This window comes from Cryptomeria japonica, chromosome 3 (assembly GCF_030272615.1).
Source record: "Cryptomeria japonica chromosome 3, Sugi_1.0, whole genome shotgun sequence".
NCBI classification, from domain to species: domain Eukaryota; kingdom Viridiplantae; phylum Streptophyta; class Pinopsida; order Cupressales; family Cupressaceae; genus Cryptomeria; species Cryptomeria japonica.
This window is the reverse complement of record NC_081407.1, coordinates 141400731-141418875: the sequence shown is the minus strand read 5'-3', so window position 1 is coordinate 141418875 and position 18145 is coordinate 141400731. Positions and strand designations below refer to the sequence as shown.

Here is an 18145-nt window from a genome sequence, read left to right as displayed (position 1 = left end):
TTCAACTCAATCCTGTCTTATTCTATCAATGTGGGTCCATTGCCCTCCTAAGGCTCGACTCTAGGTGGAAAAACAAGCATCATTGGCCTAGAACTGGCTGCTAAGGCACATTTATTGGGAATCCTATCATTGACGGAATTATTACCCTGTACATTACTGACTCCATGGTTACCTCTATTAGCGTTTTCTCCAGTATTTATTCCCATTTGATGAGCCATCATTTCTATTAATAACTCAATGCTGATTTTGTTGTTATGTCGTTTGTTCTACAAGATGTTGTCCTCTGACCACACAATCCAGCAAATTCAAAAACCTTCCTTCTCCCTAATCTTTGGTACTCTTGTCACCCATTTTTATTTCCCTTTGTTCACTACTCTGACAAAATCTTGGGACTGTTTGCACCATCATTTGAATGTGACCTCTAATGTATAAAACTATCTCACCTACTGAAACCTAAGCAGGCTGCCGCTATCTCTTTAATTCCCTATTATAGTATATCCTCTCTCTTTCACTCGTGAAAATCGCAGGTTGCCAGGAAAACCAGCTCTAATACCATTTTAAGTATCCAAGATCGCTTTCCAAACAAGTTGCAATATACTCCCAAAGAATTATAACGAACAATTTGTACATTATTGAAACTTCCATTCAGATTTGTATTCTATACTTAATTTCAAACAACAAATATTTACCAATATCAAACATATCCGAATATAAGAGCTTATCTCCTAAACATTTATTCAAGGCAAATTTAATATTTTGTTCAATAGCATTGAAAGAGATAATTCGCAACTGTTGTAAGCCCCCGTAACAATAATAGCTATGAAATAGATATGCCCGACTGGGAATAAGAGCCAAGATTGGAATGCCAAAAACAAGCATCCCAATTGCACATGGAAAATCAATCCATTCCCACACATAGCATAGTATGAGACAATATTATTGCAACTACCATTCAAACTCCTCATCTAACTGGAATCTCACCCGCACTATTTGATCATACCCAAGTCTTAGTGGGCAATAGCAATGACTCACATTCATCACAATGGCAATAGCCCCCGTTCATAGCAGATAATAGTAGCATTGTTGTTAATGATTCTCACACACCTTCTTAAGCTTCCATCGTAAGTATTGTATATGGCAGCAATGAGAACGTACGCGCTTTACACCAATCAGCTCAATGCAATAATTATTCTTTCATGGATACTGGACACTACATTATTAATAATGAGAACTGTCCAACTTTCTGCTCTAGTTCTAAGTAATAGTAAATCCCAAAAATGTAAACCAAGGCTCCCTTATTATTCACAATATTGTCTTCAAGCTATCACTGTAATAACAACCATCTATCAAGCTAGCAAATTCATCTTCAAAGGAGACTTCATGAATCCAATCAAAATCTTGCAAGTTGGGTGTTAGGGGCTAATAACACATGTTAGTTTATAGTTGTTTGGGGTGTTTATGTTTTGTTATGTATGGGTTGCTGAGAGGTTCCCGTGGGGTAGTTGGTAATTGGTAGGTTGTGACGGTTGGCAGCTGGCCAACCTTCAGGTCTATATAGTGTATGGATGGAACCTCGGCAAGTTAGCATTGTACTGGCATATTTGGAATGAAATAAAGATACCATAATTCTGCCATATTTGTGTTTACTGTAATTGTTACTTATGCTTTAATATACATGAATGTTCGTGTTACATGTGTTGTTGGTACGTGTTGAATACTTTTGTTTATCTGTAAGTTTACCAACCTCACTGTAGTGACTAAACATTTTGCTGTCATTGCCAGTACGAACTTGGAGATAACCATGGCTGCAGGCGGAAGGAATTAATGGACCGGCCATTCAATCAGCAATTGATTGTCGTAGACAGTGACACACACGAAGAAAGAACTGAGAAAGTGCATGAGAGGATCAGTTGATGGCAGACTTGGTAGAGTTGTGGGACGTGTCAGTCACGCAGTACGTGCAAAGGGAGGCTCAGGAGAGAGCCGTCTCTAAAGGCACAGTACGTGGTGAACTCACCGTCAACACTCCCGTCTTTGATCTGCTCAGGAGCATTCCAAGGTTGCTCGCCAAAAATCTAATTGCACTCCAAGACCAAAGGGAGGAGACTGCACGAGAACTCCGTCGGCAACAAGTACTGCAAAGGTACGAAGAGCGGAACAGTGGGGAGGAAGAGGAAAGGGATACGAGCCGACGTCGTACTCCCGGCAATCAATGCCCTTACGGCCAAACAAAGACAGGCGTACCACTACCATGGTACCACCGAAGTAGTAGATGAGGGAACCGTATGGAGATCCCTCCACATAAAAGAGTAGGCAGAGCAGAGGCAACGACTGAGGGAAGTTGCTGACTCAAGGAGTCCAGAGAGACATAGTAGGAGTCGGAGTGTGAGTCAGAGTCGTAGTCGGGAGAGAAACCCCGTGTACATGGAAGGAGTTGGAGGAGGTCGCCAGGAACCTGCCACTTCCAAACGTAGCGGAGGAAGATCTCGCCGACCAGGCCCCACACTCATCGTCGAGTTAAGACTTCGAAGCCGAGTCGCAGAGCAGTCCATTGGAGTACTCCGAACAAGGAGAGGAGGCAGTACGAGATCTAGATGAAGAGATCGCCAATATCTTTGAAACGACAGTGTTCTGCATCGAGAATTTGTCCTTGTCGGAGGAAAACAAAATAGGAGATCTGGAGCCTGAAACTCCGGGAAGGAAGGAGCACAAAGGCGAAAGTAATCACGATGCTGAGGACGTAGGGGACAAACGTGGTGAAGGCTCAAGTGGGTTCGAGAGTGCAGTACAGGCACTGGTACACAAAGAGCAGAACATTTTGTCCTCATCGTATGCGCACACTACCTACCAAGCGATACATAGTACCACACACACCTCCTTCCAAGCAGCCCTACAAAACAATCCCAGGACAAAACCAATGCAGAACATGGACAAACAAAAACTTCCAAGGTTTACAGGTGATGGGTCTGAGGATCCCGTACGCCACATTAAGACGTGTAACTATTTGGCAAGCAAATGGTGAGGATGATGGGGATTCATGGTTGAAGGCATTTCCCGCCACTCTCCGAGGGATTGCCATTGATTGGTATACAGATCTTGACGACCAGCACAAGAAGAGATGGCAAGACTTGAAGAAGTAGTTCGAGGCAGAATTTAAGCTTTTGAGAGACGATAATGAGGTCGTGGTGGAAATTTATAGCACGAAACAAGGGAAGAGCGAGAGTGTTCAGGCATACAACCGGAGGCTGAAGGAGTTGTTGAATAGAATGGAAAACCAGCCAGCCGACAAATTGAAGAAGAGATGGTTTGGGGAAGGCCTCTCACCGTCTCTCGAGAAAAATGAGGGTGGCCCCACCATCGTCGTACGAGGAAGCTTATAGCCATGCAATGGATATTGAAAGTGAAAGTAAGACATCCCGAGGGAAGCACCAGGTGAGTGATGGTGATAGTATGGATGAAGACAGCGACGGGGAGTCTAAGACCGTACAAGCCCTTCGAAGGGATATGATGAGAATCATGAAAGAACTAAAGGCTGACAAAGAAAATGGCAAGGAGGACAAGGAACTATGGTGCACCGACTCTAAGACAGAAGGGCACACTAAGGGGAGCTGCCCTCGAAAAGCCTTCTATGACATCTGCCAAGTAATGGGACATTCCATCAAGGAATGCCCGTACAATCTGAAAGCACGGAGCACCCAAATGCTCTTCACCCAACCTGACCAAGTCATACTGCCAGCGACACCTCCGAAGCCGACAACAAACTTAGACGCCTCTCTTGGACGGTACTGTAACAACTGGCGGGGTAACAACTAGTCCAAGTTAAACACGCCAAGGAGTAAAATTCAATACGATGCAAAAGGACGGCCCATGATCCGATGCGGAAATGCAACGAATGGGGTCACTTTGTGCAGGAAACAATGCGGGGAGTTTGTTGTGAAAGTGGTGCGGTCCAGGGAATCACGAAGACACCGAGTGTCCAAAGCAAAAAGGGGTGAATATGTTGGAGGTAAAGGAACCGGAGGAAGATGTACTGGCAATCACAAGATTGCAAAGTAAGAAAGCCACGTATCCTGACCCCTGCACGGAGAAGGAAAGACTCCAGGAGGCCAGAGCAAACATTGAATGTGCGATGACAGAAGAGCGGAGGGCCTCGCACCAAGGTGCCAATACTCCACTTCGGTCGGGACCGGAAAAACTATCATCAAGCAGATGTTACAGACCACTATACCCATGCTAGTATCCAAGCTCCTAAAAACCATGCCACTATTGAGGATGGCCTTGACAAATGCAGTCGGTGACACCACTGCCGACCAGGAACACCGAACGGCGACAAAACCATCTAGTACGGTTCCAATGATGGAACCTGGTAAGGATGCTATAGACCCTATGCTTCTCACAGTAAGCATTGGACGGAAACCTGTCGTGGTGGAGATGGAGATAATGGGACAGAAGCTCACAAACACCATTGTAGATGGTAGGTCCGGCGTCAACGTTCTACCAGAAGAAACTTGGAGGGGTCTTGGCAAGCCTACCCTCTGGCCACCAACATTCCACCTTGTCGATGCGCATCAACACAACATCAAACCCCTCGAGACTCTCATGGCACAAAAGGTGGTGGTTGGTACATAGCAATTCTTTCTGGACTTCGTGGTCATTCCACTGGAAAGGAAGGCATACGATGCCCTCCTCGGAAGGGGATGGCTAATCATGGCCAAAGCCAATCATAACTGGAAAAAGAATACACTCTCGATTGAGAGTGAGGGCCATAAGTATGTGATTGACCTAAGGAACCAAATCGTCGGTGAACAGCTTGCATCAATCGACTCTGACTCGGATGACTCAAACAGATGGGAGTGGGGTTCCGAAAGAGGCGGAGGGGGGATAGAACCCAATGAGGAAGGAGTGTTGGAACTGGATGGATGCTCTGAAGATGAAACTAGTTCATTGGCCAGACTCTTCCATTGGCAGATGGAGGACTACGAGGTATTCCATCCGGAGTGCCACATGTTGCAGATATACGAGATTGGGGAATCAAGTGGCAATACGGAAGAGTTGTCATTCCCTCCGGAGTACGGTATGTACCAGGAAGGAGTGGCACGGGTGAATGACACACCGGCCCACAGGTTTGAATGGGATAAAACTATCAAGTACGAGGAAACCAATGTGAAAAAAGTCAATCTAGGCAAGGACGAGGACCCGAAGGTGATACACATAGGGGATGATTGGAACCCCATACTGAAGGCGGCGAATTTCAGGATATTCCTTGAGTACAAGGACGTCTTTGCTTGGACGTACAAGGACTTGAAAGGGATACCTCCGGAATTGTGCGTACACCGCATACCCCTTGTACCAGGAGCCCAACCCGTACGAAGGAGGCCGTACATGATGAACAAGAACTACGCTACCAAAGTGAATGAGGAAATCAACAAAATGCTGGAGGCTGGGTCATATTCAAGGTGGAGACAAGTGACTGGGTCTCCCCAATCGTTATTTCCCTCGAGGACGCCAACTAGATAAGGATATGTGTGGATTTCAGGTGTCTAAATGCAGTAACAATCAAAGATCCCTTTCCAATCCCGTTCACGGACAGCATCTTGGAAGAAGTAGCTACACACCATCTAAGTATTAATGAAGAAGATAAGCTGAAGACCACCTTCGTGGTGGAAGACGGGGTGTACTCCTACAATAGCATGCCCTTCGGGCTATGTAATGCACCGGCAACCTTCCAGAGAATAATTTTACACACCTTTGACAAAATGTTAGTAGGGAATTTCAAGGCATTCTTGGATTGACTGGTCTATTTTCAGTGACCAGGATACTCATCTGAAGGCACTCAGAGAATGTATAGAGAGGTGTCGAAGAGCCAGGCTAGCTCTCAACTCGAAGAAGTGAAGGTTCACGGTGCCACAGGGAAAGCTTCTCGGCCACATTGTTTGCAAGGAAGGACTAAAGACAAACCCGGACAAGGTAGGGGTGATTATCAACATGGAGAGTTTGATGGATGTAATGGGGGTGAAGTCATTCCTAGGCCACGTTGGCTACTACCGGAGATTCATCAAGGGCTTTGCACAAGTTTCCTGTCCCCTGGACAAGCTGACAAGGAAGGGGGGGTCGTTCGTATGGGGTACGGAGCAGGAAGGAGCCTTCAGGGAACTGAAGGATCGGCTGGTGAGTGCACCGATTCTGGTGTACCCGGATTGGAATAAAGAGTTTCACGTACACATGGATGCCTCCAACTTCGCCATTGGTGCCACCCTCGCACAAGTGGGGACACAGCGACTGGATCATCCCATCTTCTTTGCCAGCCGACTTTTGTCGAGGGCCGAACAGAACTAAAGTACAACAGAGAGGGAGGCACTGGGGATGGTGTACGTCGTACAGAAGTTTCGCCACTACCTGCTGGCTACCCCGTTCACGTTTTACGTGGACCATCAGGCACTGATGTACTTGGTAAATAAACCGATCATCCTGGGTCGGGTAAGTAGATGGCTACTGCTCTTGCAAGAATTCACCTTCACCATTATTGTGCGGCCAGGAAAGTCCCATGTGATAGTCGATCAACTGTCACGGATCAGGTTAGGCGAGTCGGCCGAAGGGGTGAACGAGGACTTTCTGGATGCACACTTGTTCCAGATTGCAGTACTACCATCATGGTATGAGAAGATCGGCCAGTACCTCTCTACTTCCACATTTCCACAGGAGATGCCTCCGAGGGAACAGTGGAAATTGGCACTGAAGAGTAAGACGTCCCAATTGATCAATGGTCTTTTGTATAAAATGGGACCTGATCAAATCTTGAGGAGATGTGTCATGGAGGAGGAAATCCCCAGTTTCTTGAAGGAAGCACATGATGGATTAGCAGGGGGACACATGGGACCGGATGCAACTGCATGAAAAGTACTTCTGGCCGGTCTGTGGCGGCCAACTCTACACACTAATGCTCGAGAGTGGGTGGTCGGGTGTGACACTTGCCAACGTGCAGGGAAACCACTCAAGCAGGACTTCATGCCCCTCTTCCCCTCCCAGCCACAGGAGCTATTTAAAAGGTGGGGTCTGGATTTTGTGGGACCCTTGAAGCCAAGCAGTATGCATAGGTGCAAATATATTGTGGTGGCTACAGAGTACCTCACCAAGTGGGCAGAAGCGAGAGCCCTACCAGATAACACTGCTCTTAGTACGGCATGGTTCTTGTACGAACAGATTGTCACCAGGTACAGGATACCCCTTCAAATCACAAGTGACCGGGGAGTGCATTTCGTCAACTAAGTAATCCGTACCATGACCATTGAGTTTAAAATTTTCCACAATATCTCTAGCTCGTACTACCCCCGAGCAAACGGACAAGAAGAGGCGACCAACAAGGTATTGGTGTCAATAATCTATAAGTCGTGCGGGGTGGAGCAGGAGGATTGGGAAGAAAGGTTGTCGGCAGTATTGTGGGCTTACCACCCGACCTGCAAGGTCACTACGGGGCGTACTCCATTCCAGCTAATGTACAGGCAGGAGGTTGTGGTACCTGCCAAGTACACCGTACCAAGCCTATGGGTGGCGGTGGACAATAGACTTGGTGATGAAGAGACTCTGAGTGCAAGGCTTGAAAGCTTGGTGAAATTCGACGAACAGAGGATAATGGCACAATGGGCAACGGAGGTAGTGCAACGGCGGCGGAAGTTATGGCATGACAAGCACCTCCAGTGGGTGAACTTTCGACCTGGGTAGTTGGTTTTGAAGTATAACGGTTGTAACAAACTGCGACCAGGGAAGTTCAAAGTTCATTGGCTCGGACCATATAAGATCAGGGGGGTCGGGAAGAACGAAGCAGTTAAGCTATCTACCTTGGACGACAACCCAATCAGGGACTCGGTGAATGGTTCGAAACTGAAAGTTTACAGAGAACGAAACAAACCTGTGATAGCGATCAACATGTTGGGATACGCCACAAGAGGAGATTGGACCATCGGGCAGAGTAGGGAAGTGGAAGAAGACCCGGTGGTGAAAGCAAAGCCCTATCGTCGGGATGAAGATTGCACCAAACCGCTCACATTCATGGAAGAACGACTTGCGCCGAAGCGGGTGGAAGGTGTTGTTGTTCCGAGGATCCATAAACACCTGACAAATGCATATTTTGGGGACTCGGTTGTGTGGGTACGGATTTCACGTCACTAGAGGAAGAGGGCTCCAAATGAGGGTCTTCGAGAGGGGTATGTAGAATATGATATCGATGAAGAAGCCAAAGCCAAGAGGAAAGTCGAGAATGCAAATAAGGAAGGGGAACCTGCAAACCTGGAGGAAGAAATTGACCTAGAGGAGTACGAGGCAGCACTAGGTCCCTATTTGAAGATGGTGCTGAAAACCGAAGACTTGTTCATCATAGCCTCCCAGCCAAGAGAACTAGAGGCCGGACCAAATTCATTGTATCGAGTGATACCTAACCCCGTAGGACCCCCAGAGGTGAACGAAGAAAGGGTAACGTGGTACCAGCAGTATGGAGGTCGGTATGTCGACGGGCGGTTTAAGGGAGTGGGACCCGCTCCGTTGGTGGATAAGATATGGGATCTGGAGTACGTGGGGACGTGTTGTGCAGAAGAATGCTACAGGAGGATGTCGCACGTATGTACGTGGTTGCATGATTCGGAGATTAAGTTAAGGCCTCAGGACAATCCTTCAGGAGTGAAAAGGAACACAGAGTACGAGGATGCCAACAAAGGACCAAATAAAAGATTAAAGGAAATCAGAATGAATGACAAGGGAAAAGCAAAGAAAAAACCAAGTATCTGTACGTTGAAGAGGAAGCCAAGGGAGCAAAAATGTTATGTAGAAGTGTCCGAAGAGGAGATAAGCTATCCTGAAGGTCAAAAAGGGAAAGCAGAATGGCAAAAAGGGGCTCGGGGATACCTTAGTAAGTTGAAGGTACAAAAAATTGAATTTAAAAAATATTGTCGAGTGAAGATTTTAAAAAATATTCTAAGGGGGGTAATAAAAATTGAAAAAGAAAAGTACATGGAAAAAATAAAAAGGATAGGGTTAGCAAGTATTAAAAAATTAAAATATAAGGTAAAAGTGATGGAAGTAAATAAAGGAAAAATACATTTAATAAAAAGGAGATTATTTAATTAAAAATTAAAAATATATTTATGCCTAACCCTAACCCTGGAAAATGAAAGTGGTTATAAAAATCCCCAAAGAGACTATTTTTACACATCACACAAGAGGAATCGAAGTGGTCGAAGCGGAATTTGCAAAGGAAGAAAATCAAGTGAAGAGAGTAGTTGAAGTATAGGATCGTACGGATCCGTACATCGCAGAGCAGTTCGAGCACAGATTGTACGGACCAATTCGGAGGGTACATGAGGTGAGCAGAACCGGTCGTACGAGCATCACGAACAGGAGGAACTAACTCATTCGTACATACAACCTGTACGGACCAGATAGAAGTAGTACGCAAAGTGCAATAGTATAATCCGTACGGTGTATGGCCAGCAAGCCAAGGAGTTTGTACATCGCACACGTACGAACTCGTGAGGGTCATACCGTACAGCGAAACAGTTGATTCGACATCGTGCTGCAGGAAGAAAAGCAATCCGTACGATCGCGTACGGATACCAGGAGTAAAAGAAAGACTGTTCGGCCAGCAGATGGGGACGTGTACCTCGTACGGACATCAACTGTACAACCCTTTCCACGTTGGCATCCATACACGCAGGGAGTAGTTGCAGAAAAGAATCGAAGGCATCTATGCAGGAATTCGAGCCATCTATACGGAGTTGTGGGAAGGGTTCGTGCAAGTTGAAGAAGTTGTACGGTCTGGAAGTACCACGTGCAAGCAGTACAGCAGGCTTGGCAGGGAATTTGGTACGATGGTTCGTACTAGCTGGGGGGACCCCAGTCACGCAGCAAATTCGGACCGTTATAATGGCCTGGGAGCAAGTAATGACAAAGGGAAAAATCAGCACGGCAACCATAGTGCCACCATGACAACTACGGAGCCTAGCAGCAGCAGCAAGAAGGTGAAGCTCAGGCCAAAAATACAGAAGGACCCAGAAGGAATCAATGCAGAAAATGTGGCTTTTGAGAGTGTGACCGACAATGAATGTCGTACTTGGTGGTAGGAAAACCCTTCAAACCATGTGATAAAAGATTCTCTCCGGAAAGCATAGGTGGACCACGCCATCCAGATGTCGACGTTTAATATTAAGGATTTTGAACCTGTGCTTCGTACTATGGTGTCCAGATACAACCACCACGAGAAAGCCTCCATTATTGAGTTCCAAGGCTGCACAGTAAGGGTTTCCTTCAAAGCTCAGGACTTCAAGAGGGTATTTGGTATACCTGATAAGGGGGCATCTGTAGCAAAACTGGCAAAGAAGCTCACCAGGAAGAAAAATAAATGGTTGTTGGACTTGGTGTGCAGGGATGATTTGACAGAAGAACAGTGGAAGAGTGTTTGGTGCTTTCATTGCACTTGGGGAGTGGAGGATGTTGATGGATTTGGTGAAAAGCAGACTCACAGGGGCCAGTCGAGCATCTGACATAGCCATCAAGATGATAGGACTGATGAACGGCATCAAGTGTGGTAAGGTTTATAATTGGGCGCAACTCTTATCTAAGAGGATTCATGATTTCCTCAACCAGGAGCATTAAACATTCTATATGTGCCACCATGCCATTAGTTTGTTTCTGGATGCAGTACGAACATAGGTACCTTCAGAGATGTGGGGTACTTTTGAGCCACGCGGTAGGGTGGAACCCAACAAGCCCTCCATATACTATTATGTTCACCTGGACACCCTTGGAGATGCCATGTAGCCAGCGAAGAGGAGGAAGTTGGACGTAGCAGTAGAGGTGGAAGAAGATAGCAGCATGGAGGACTCAGATGAGGAAGCGAAGGAAACAGAGGAAAAGGAGAGTGGAGATGAAGGATTTCGCATGGCACCGCACAATGTCGGAGGAGAGGAAGAAGAAGCGGAGTCACAGCAATAGGAAGGGAAGGAGGAACAAGAGCAGCTGAAGCATGGAGGGTTGCGAGTATGGTGGAGAAGCACTCAGGTGAAATTTACACCCCCCAAATTACCTCCTTCCGTGCACCTGCTACCTAAGGAAGCACTCACAGTGGCTAGCCAGGTAGGCGACGTGAGACCAATAGGAATGTTGTTCAGGAAAGTTGACGAAGGGGAGCCTCCAACACAAAGACGGGTGTCGCTACTGCAGATAGGCATGGCCGTACTAGAAGTACACGTTGTACCAGCAGCAACAGACTGTACTAGTGGACCAGTAGACCATACGAGTGGAGACTTAAGCGGCACAGTAGTGGTGGATCGTACGGTGGCAGGGATGGACGTGCAGCATGCTAGGGAAGCTAACACCGTCCAGAATGATGAGAGCCAGAAGGTAGCCGTACAGGAGGTAGTTGTTCAGGAGGCAAGTACTAGTATGGCATGTACTAGTACGGAGGAGGCGACTGTAGCAGTTGAGGGTAGTATGGCACCCCCAGGAAGGAATGAGTTCGTGGACATACTTATGGCAGACACGGAAGGAGGGGATGGCCAAGAGAAGTTGGCGATGTTGGGCACACTAGTTGACGATGATATAGATGCATCCCTGGACGGGTGGCTCGGGCAATTTGCACTTGCACCTCGCCTTCCCACTTCATCTTCACCGCACGACATGGCAGTTGGCCAAGGCGAGACGCAGCACAGGGCAGCTCCTATCATAGATTAGGTTCAAGATGAGATGATGTCCGCTGAGGAGCAGGACAAGGAGACTGGGGGAAGTGGACATGACCAGAAAATCCTTGATGTAGAGGATAGCGGGTCTGGAGGACCACTGGCAGGTCTACACATTACACCGCCAAACCCTAGAGATCCAGCAGGCTCCCTCCAGCGATACCTTGGGGAGTTACAGGGGATATCGAACATAGCCCAAGGTATGGCACAGTTGGCTGGACAGATGGATGGCGGCAACTCAGCTGACGCTAAGCAGCTATTGCACTTCATGGCTTCGGGGTGTGAGTTTGCACGCCACTTCAAGCAGCAGAGGTGGCCCGACAGTGGTACGTCGGAGATGGCGCAAGAGTGGAAGCACATGCGACTGGTCGAGGGAGTTGGCACCTTGGGAGCCACCTTGCATAGTATGGAGGGGTTATTCTGAGATGTCTACTTTCAGATGAGACAAAGTAAGATGGAGCAACGGGCACAACAATTGTACGTCGAGAAATTGGAGAAAGAGGTGGTACAGTGTGAGCAGTTAGCCACAATGGAGAAGAACTTGAGGGTTGAGTTGGAGGTGAAGGTGGCCACTTACGACATCCATTGCAGCAAGCAGGAGGCGGAGTCGAAGGTACTTGCAACGAAGGTGGCTGACCTGACTCTACAGGTGGAGCAGGAGGACAAGAAATTATTGGAGGCTGCACACATGGTCAAGAAGGCACGCGAGCGACAGCTGACTGCTGAGAAGAACGTTCGGCTCCACACAGGACGACAGCCTTCTTCGGCAACGACAAGGACGCCTCCTCCCCCTCATAAGTCTTAGTATCTTTTGTTTTGTCGTTCCAGCTCCTGTTTGTTATAGTCGTCTAGACTTTTTGGGGGGGCTGATGTTAGGGGCTAATAACACATGTTAGTTTATAGTTGTTTGGGGTGTTTATGTTTTGTTATGTATGGGTTGTCAAGAGGTTCCCATGGGCTAGTTGGTAGTTGGTAGGTTGTGACGGTTGGCATCCTGGCCAACCGTTGGGTCTATATAGTGTATGGATGGAACCTCGGCAAGTTAGCATTCTACTAGCATATTTGGAATAAAATAAAAATACCATAATTCTGCCATATATGTGTTTCCTGTAATTGTTACTTATGCTTTAATATACATGAATGTTCGCATTACATGTGTTGTTGGTACGTGTTGAATAATTTTGTTTATCTGTGAGTTTACCAACCTCACTGTAGGGACTAAACACTAGGGTGGAATCGTTTCACCAACAAAATCCCAAACCTTCAAGTTCTCAAAGCTCTCAGCAAAAAATAAAATCTTCGACATACCCCAATGAATTCCAAAGTTCACCTTTTATATTCCCTATCAAATATATTTAAGTTCAAATTTTTAGTTTAGGAGGGAAAGATGTAAATATTAAAGTGACCTTTTTCAATAATATATTTTGAACTTTATAAGCAATTTTATATATAATATTAATTAAATTATATTATTCTCATAATGATCTTTGTGATAAAAAATATTAGATGATTAATAATTAATTCCCTTAGATTATAAATAGCTTACAGGAATTAAATAAGCTACTAATTACTCTAGACTATCAATTAAGAGGGGGCATTACAACTTTTTGGTCACCTTGTGCAACACATGTCCTCGATCGTCTTTTGGAGGATATAGGCAAACTTGATTGTGTTACACCAATTGTAGATGATGCAAGAGGCATCACAAAATTTATCTACAATCAGCCTTGGGTTCTTCATTTGATGAGAGATCACACCCAAGGGAAAGAGTTGGTAAGAAATAGTGTCAAAAGGTTTGCAACGATTTTCTTAATGTTGCAAAGCATTATTGGTTCATTAACGACTTTGAGACAAACATTTGTGAGTCAAGCATGGCTAGACTCATCTTATTTGAACAACCCTAAAGGAGAGAGGGTTGCATGCATAATCTTCAACAACCTTTTTGCACAAAAAACTATAGAGATTATGAAGATAACTTCAAAACTTCGAATTTAAATCAATTTGAATATTTATTTTTTTTAATTTAGGTCTTTCATTATAGATTTGTAACTTTAATCTTTTTTTATTTTTAAATTGTAGTTGTTGAAGCTCTTGGTTAGAGTATCTCTTTATGGGGATCAAATCCCAACACGAGTATCTCTTTATGGGGACCACCTCAAATTTGCTCCCATATCGGAGATTATTGATAGAAGGTGGAACAATCAACTCCACCAACCCATCCATGCAACAAGGTACTTCCTCAAACCAAGTTTTTTTTACTCGAAATCCCAATGGAGAGGAGGTCATGGAGGGCCTCACTACATGTATTCAGAGGATGACACCCTAGGTTGAGGTGAGAGACTTTGTTGTCAATGAATTGAAAAGTTATATGGAAAAAAGCCGTATGCTCCTTTCTTTAGACCTAGCTAAGCGAAGAAGAACCACTCAAACACCAAGTATAAAATTTAGAGTCTTTCCCATGCATCTTACAAGTTACAAATTTCAAATTTACAAGTTTACAACTATTAATAATTTGATAAATATGTCTTGACTTCGCTTTTCAAATCATCAATATTTTATTTTTTAGAGTCTTGGTGGACAAATTGGGGCGGAAATACCCCAAATCTCCAAATATTTTCCCTCCATATCTTATGCCAACTTTGTAGTCCATTCATATGTAAGCACAATTGGAGCTTGTTTGAGGCCATCCACAAGAAGAAGAATAACATTAGCTCAGAAACCCCTCAATGACCTTGTCTTTGCGCAATACAATCTTCGACTATGCACAAAAAAAGTAGAGGAAATATTAGTTGATCCAATTAATTTGGATGAGATAGATCCCTACACTGATTGAACAAGGCAGGATGAGCAGCCTCCATTGTTTACCGAGGATGAGATCTATGATTTGGAGAGGCAGGCATTAGAGGAGGGTGCAGCAGCAGGGATTGGAATTGGATGACAATGATGAGGCTGAGAAGGAGTCATTGCCACCAACATCTACATGCAAGATGGAGATCAAGCCACAACCCTTCATGCCAAGTGAGCGAAGGAGCCACAACAGACTCCAAGGACTAGACCCTCTAGTTTTGCCTCTCCCTTAGTTTTCACTAGAGAAGGGAAGAGGAAGATGTAAAATGTTTTCATGTAGTTTAATTTTATTTTTACAAAAAACTGTTTACTATTTTCATTTTGTTTCAAACTATCAGCCATCAACATTCCACATGAGGATGCCATTTTGTACCCAAATTGCATTCAAATCGATCAAATATAACAAAAACACTTTTGTACTCATCTATGGACTCACTGGATGCATCTTCTCATTGAATTTTGCAAAAAAAATAAATGTGTTTCTAATGAAATTGAAGCAATTTTTTAAGTTGTCCAGTTTTTTGCCCAGTTTTTGCCGACTCTGAGTAGTCCAACTTTGGGTTGGCCCCTTTGCGTTACTCCAATGAAAGCAAGTTGGCCCTATTAAATCACTGATGTCAACACCTCTCTATCTGTTCCAATCCTTTACAAACTGCAAATACATAATTGAGAAAACAAACAGCTCCTGGCAGCAATCATGATACCAGGCTCATATAGTTTTTACAACTAGACAATAAACATGGCAACAAACACAAAAAGGACTTACCAGTGAAATTTTCATAGGGGCACAACAATGCTTTGTCCTTTCCCTTCTCTGCCTCGTCCCCAAAACCTTCCTCCTCCAATCCCCTCTATTCATCCTTCTCTTGAAAAAACCACCATCACCATCTCATCTCTTGCTAGTAACCCTCCCAGGAAGCAATCACAAGTGGGAGATGCAACCAATTGGATCAAACCCAAGGCTTCCAGGGAAAGGAAGATTCTACCATCACAGCCTCTCAACATTACATCTCTTTTTTCTCTTCTCTCAAAGTTGACTACCAGGAAGCCGAAGAGGCAATCATTGTTGAAGAAGGATCCAAAGGGTCAGGATAGCTAAGACAGTGATTTCCCTTAAGAGAAAGGCCACACATGACGTATAGACTTTGGCTTTCAGATTCTACAAACAAATTTGGGCCCCCAATTGGGGCTGGGGGATTTGAACTCATTGCAAACAGCCTCTGCTAATATTAGAGAGTCTTTTAGTTGAGGGCAAAGCTGCCATGAAGACTGAAAACAAGGAGATGAGTGGCTGACTTCATTGCTCATTAGCTATAAGCTATGCCTATTTCAGCTTCAAATTCAATGCCGAGAGTGTTACTCCCAGATAATCAAAGAAAACAACTTGATCAAGTGGTTGCATACAAGAGTTGCACGGGAATGGATTGATGAAGTATATAGCCAATGCATGTAAGTGATTGATGCAGTAATTAATTTGTTGGGAAAACTATGCAAGGTCAATAATGATATTTTTTACATTTCTTGATATTCTTTCCATACAACATGCTATGCATTTATGATGTGTCCAATTACATGCAATCCATGAAAACTCTTAATCAGATGCACAACATCAGTACCATTAATTTGATAGACATGGGAGTTATGGTGGATCCAAAAGAAGATTATACCTTTGAAACGGCAAAAAAATATAAGTTCATTATTAAGCTCCATGAGGACACAGTAAAAACATGTAGGGAGCAAAAGAATAAGCTAGGTGACACTGAGTATGAAATATCTTCTTCAGCTCTGCTATTTCATGCATTTAACATTATGAGACCATTCAAAAAAATCAGCATGTCAAGGCGAAGACCAAGTCTCATAACTAGTAAAGGAAAAGCTCGGAGGGCCCCAAACTTTGAACAAGGCAAACATGGACATGTTGGTGAGCTTATCTAGTGTTAGACACCTCCAGAAAGCAGAAAAGGGATAGCGTGGTAGCTGAAAGAAAATCTGGGTGATCAAGTGATTTGCATGAGAACTCTCACATGATATAAGGCTTCATGGGTCCAAATCTTGGTTATCAGACACCAAACACTTCAAGGTGCCTAGGGTGTTGCTGCTCTGCCAAGACCAGCAATCAAAGTTTCAGAGTATCTGGTATTAGCTGATGCTATTTTTGGGAGTATGACTATTCTAATAAAACCCTCTAGAAGCCTTATTTTGAAACTCTATTTATTCAGATAAAATCTATTTGAAGATTTCCTCATTTCTCACATTCTGTTTCACACAATTTCTATTTAGAGCTTGCTTTGTGTGCAAGCATCCTATTTTCAGCACAAAACTTCAGTAGTTTGCTTTTGTATAAAATTGCATTGCATGAGCATGCAAAATCTTGTAAACACTTATAAATAGGTTCTTTGTGAGCTTAAATTTTAGCCAATAGTAAATTTATGCCTACATGCTGCTAAAATTCTTGTTCACGCTGATTTGTCTTATTTTGTGTGTATTGATTTGGTAGATTGAATAGCTTTAGTGAGTATTGCAGGCTTTGTATTGCAGTTTTCATTCAAGTAATTATTGTAGCTTTATATAAAATTTCATTTATTTGGTTTGCATGATATTGTATTTGTTCTAATTCTTGTGCGTGCACACTCTTTATGGTCTCAGCTCTTAGCCAAGAAAGCATGTGTTAGTTATCATTGATTAGATCATCAGTGAGAAGGCAAAGATCAAAAATCTCTCATCTTGTGTAGAAAACATGTTGTAGATTTCTGCCCATACCCACAAACAAAAAGACCAGTATTTTCTTTAGTTTATTTGTACCACATGCCAAAAACCAAAAACCCAAAAATACTTTGTGTATATTGTAAAAAGCTAAAGGTTACCTCCATAAGTTTTAGATTTTAATTTAGTTTAGTTACAATGGAGATTCCGCTTCTACTTTGAAGAAAGGTTTTATCCTTACACAATATTTTATTTTGTGTTGTCCTAAAGGGACAAATAAAACACTAACAAGGTACAAAAGAAAGACAAAAGAACCTTTCCGTATATCTCAAGAATTCTTCCACCAGTATTGTTTGAGATTTTCATAGATTGAGAAGTAAATAAATAGGAAGGTGACAGGGGTAGTAAAATCCCCTTTCTAGATGCTATTATTGTCATGATGTTATGGTTGTTCTTTCCATCAAGGTTCAAACCCCATTGGGGTGTTATTGTTGAATGTTTGTATTGGTGATGAGGTGCCCCATTTGTGACCTCACCAATTCATAGCTCCAGGTCAAAAGTGTTTACCCCTTTAAAAACCAAAATCCCCTTTCTGGAGATAATTACATGAACTTCTAACAAGGACCCTTGATTGGCACTCTAAATTAAATAAGATATGGAGTGCTCTAAACACCTCCCATGCATGGAAGTAGAGATGTGATATTAAATCGTCATCCAATTTGGGACCTTAAAGATCATGTTTAGGTTAGTTGTTTTAAGGCAAAACCTTGTCTTAGCAAATAACTCAAACAAATCTGAAATGTTTGTTGCTAATAATCTAATTTGTAATAGTCTTGAGACTATAATGCACATATATGTAAAACTACCCTGGA

General features: G+C 43.9%; 1 protein-coding gene across 4 annotated transcripts in view; it reads right to left on the bottom strand.

The window, feature by feature from the left end:
• Positions 1–18145, bottom strand: part of LOC131027350 (calcineurin B-like protein 3) — a 252230-nt gene that overhangs the window by 113432 nt on the left and 120653 nt on the right. The window lies entirely within an intron of this gene.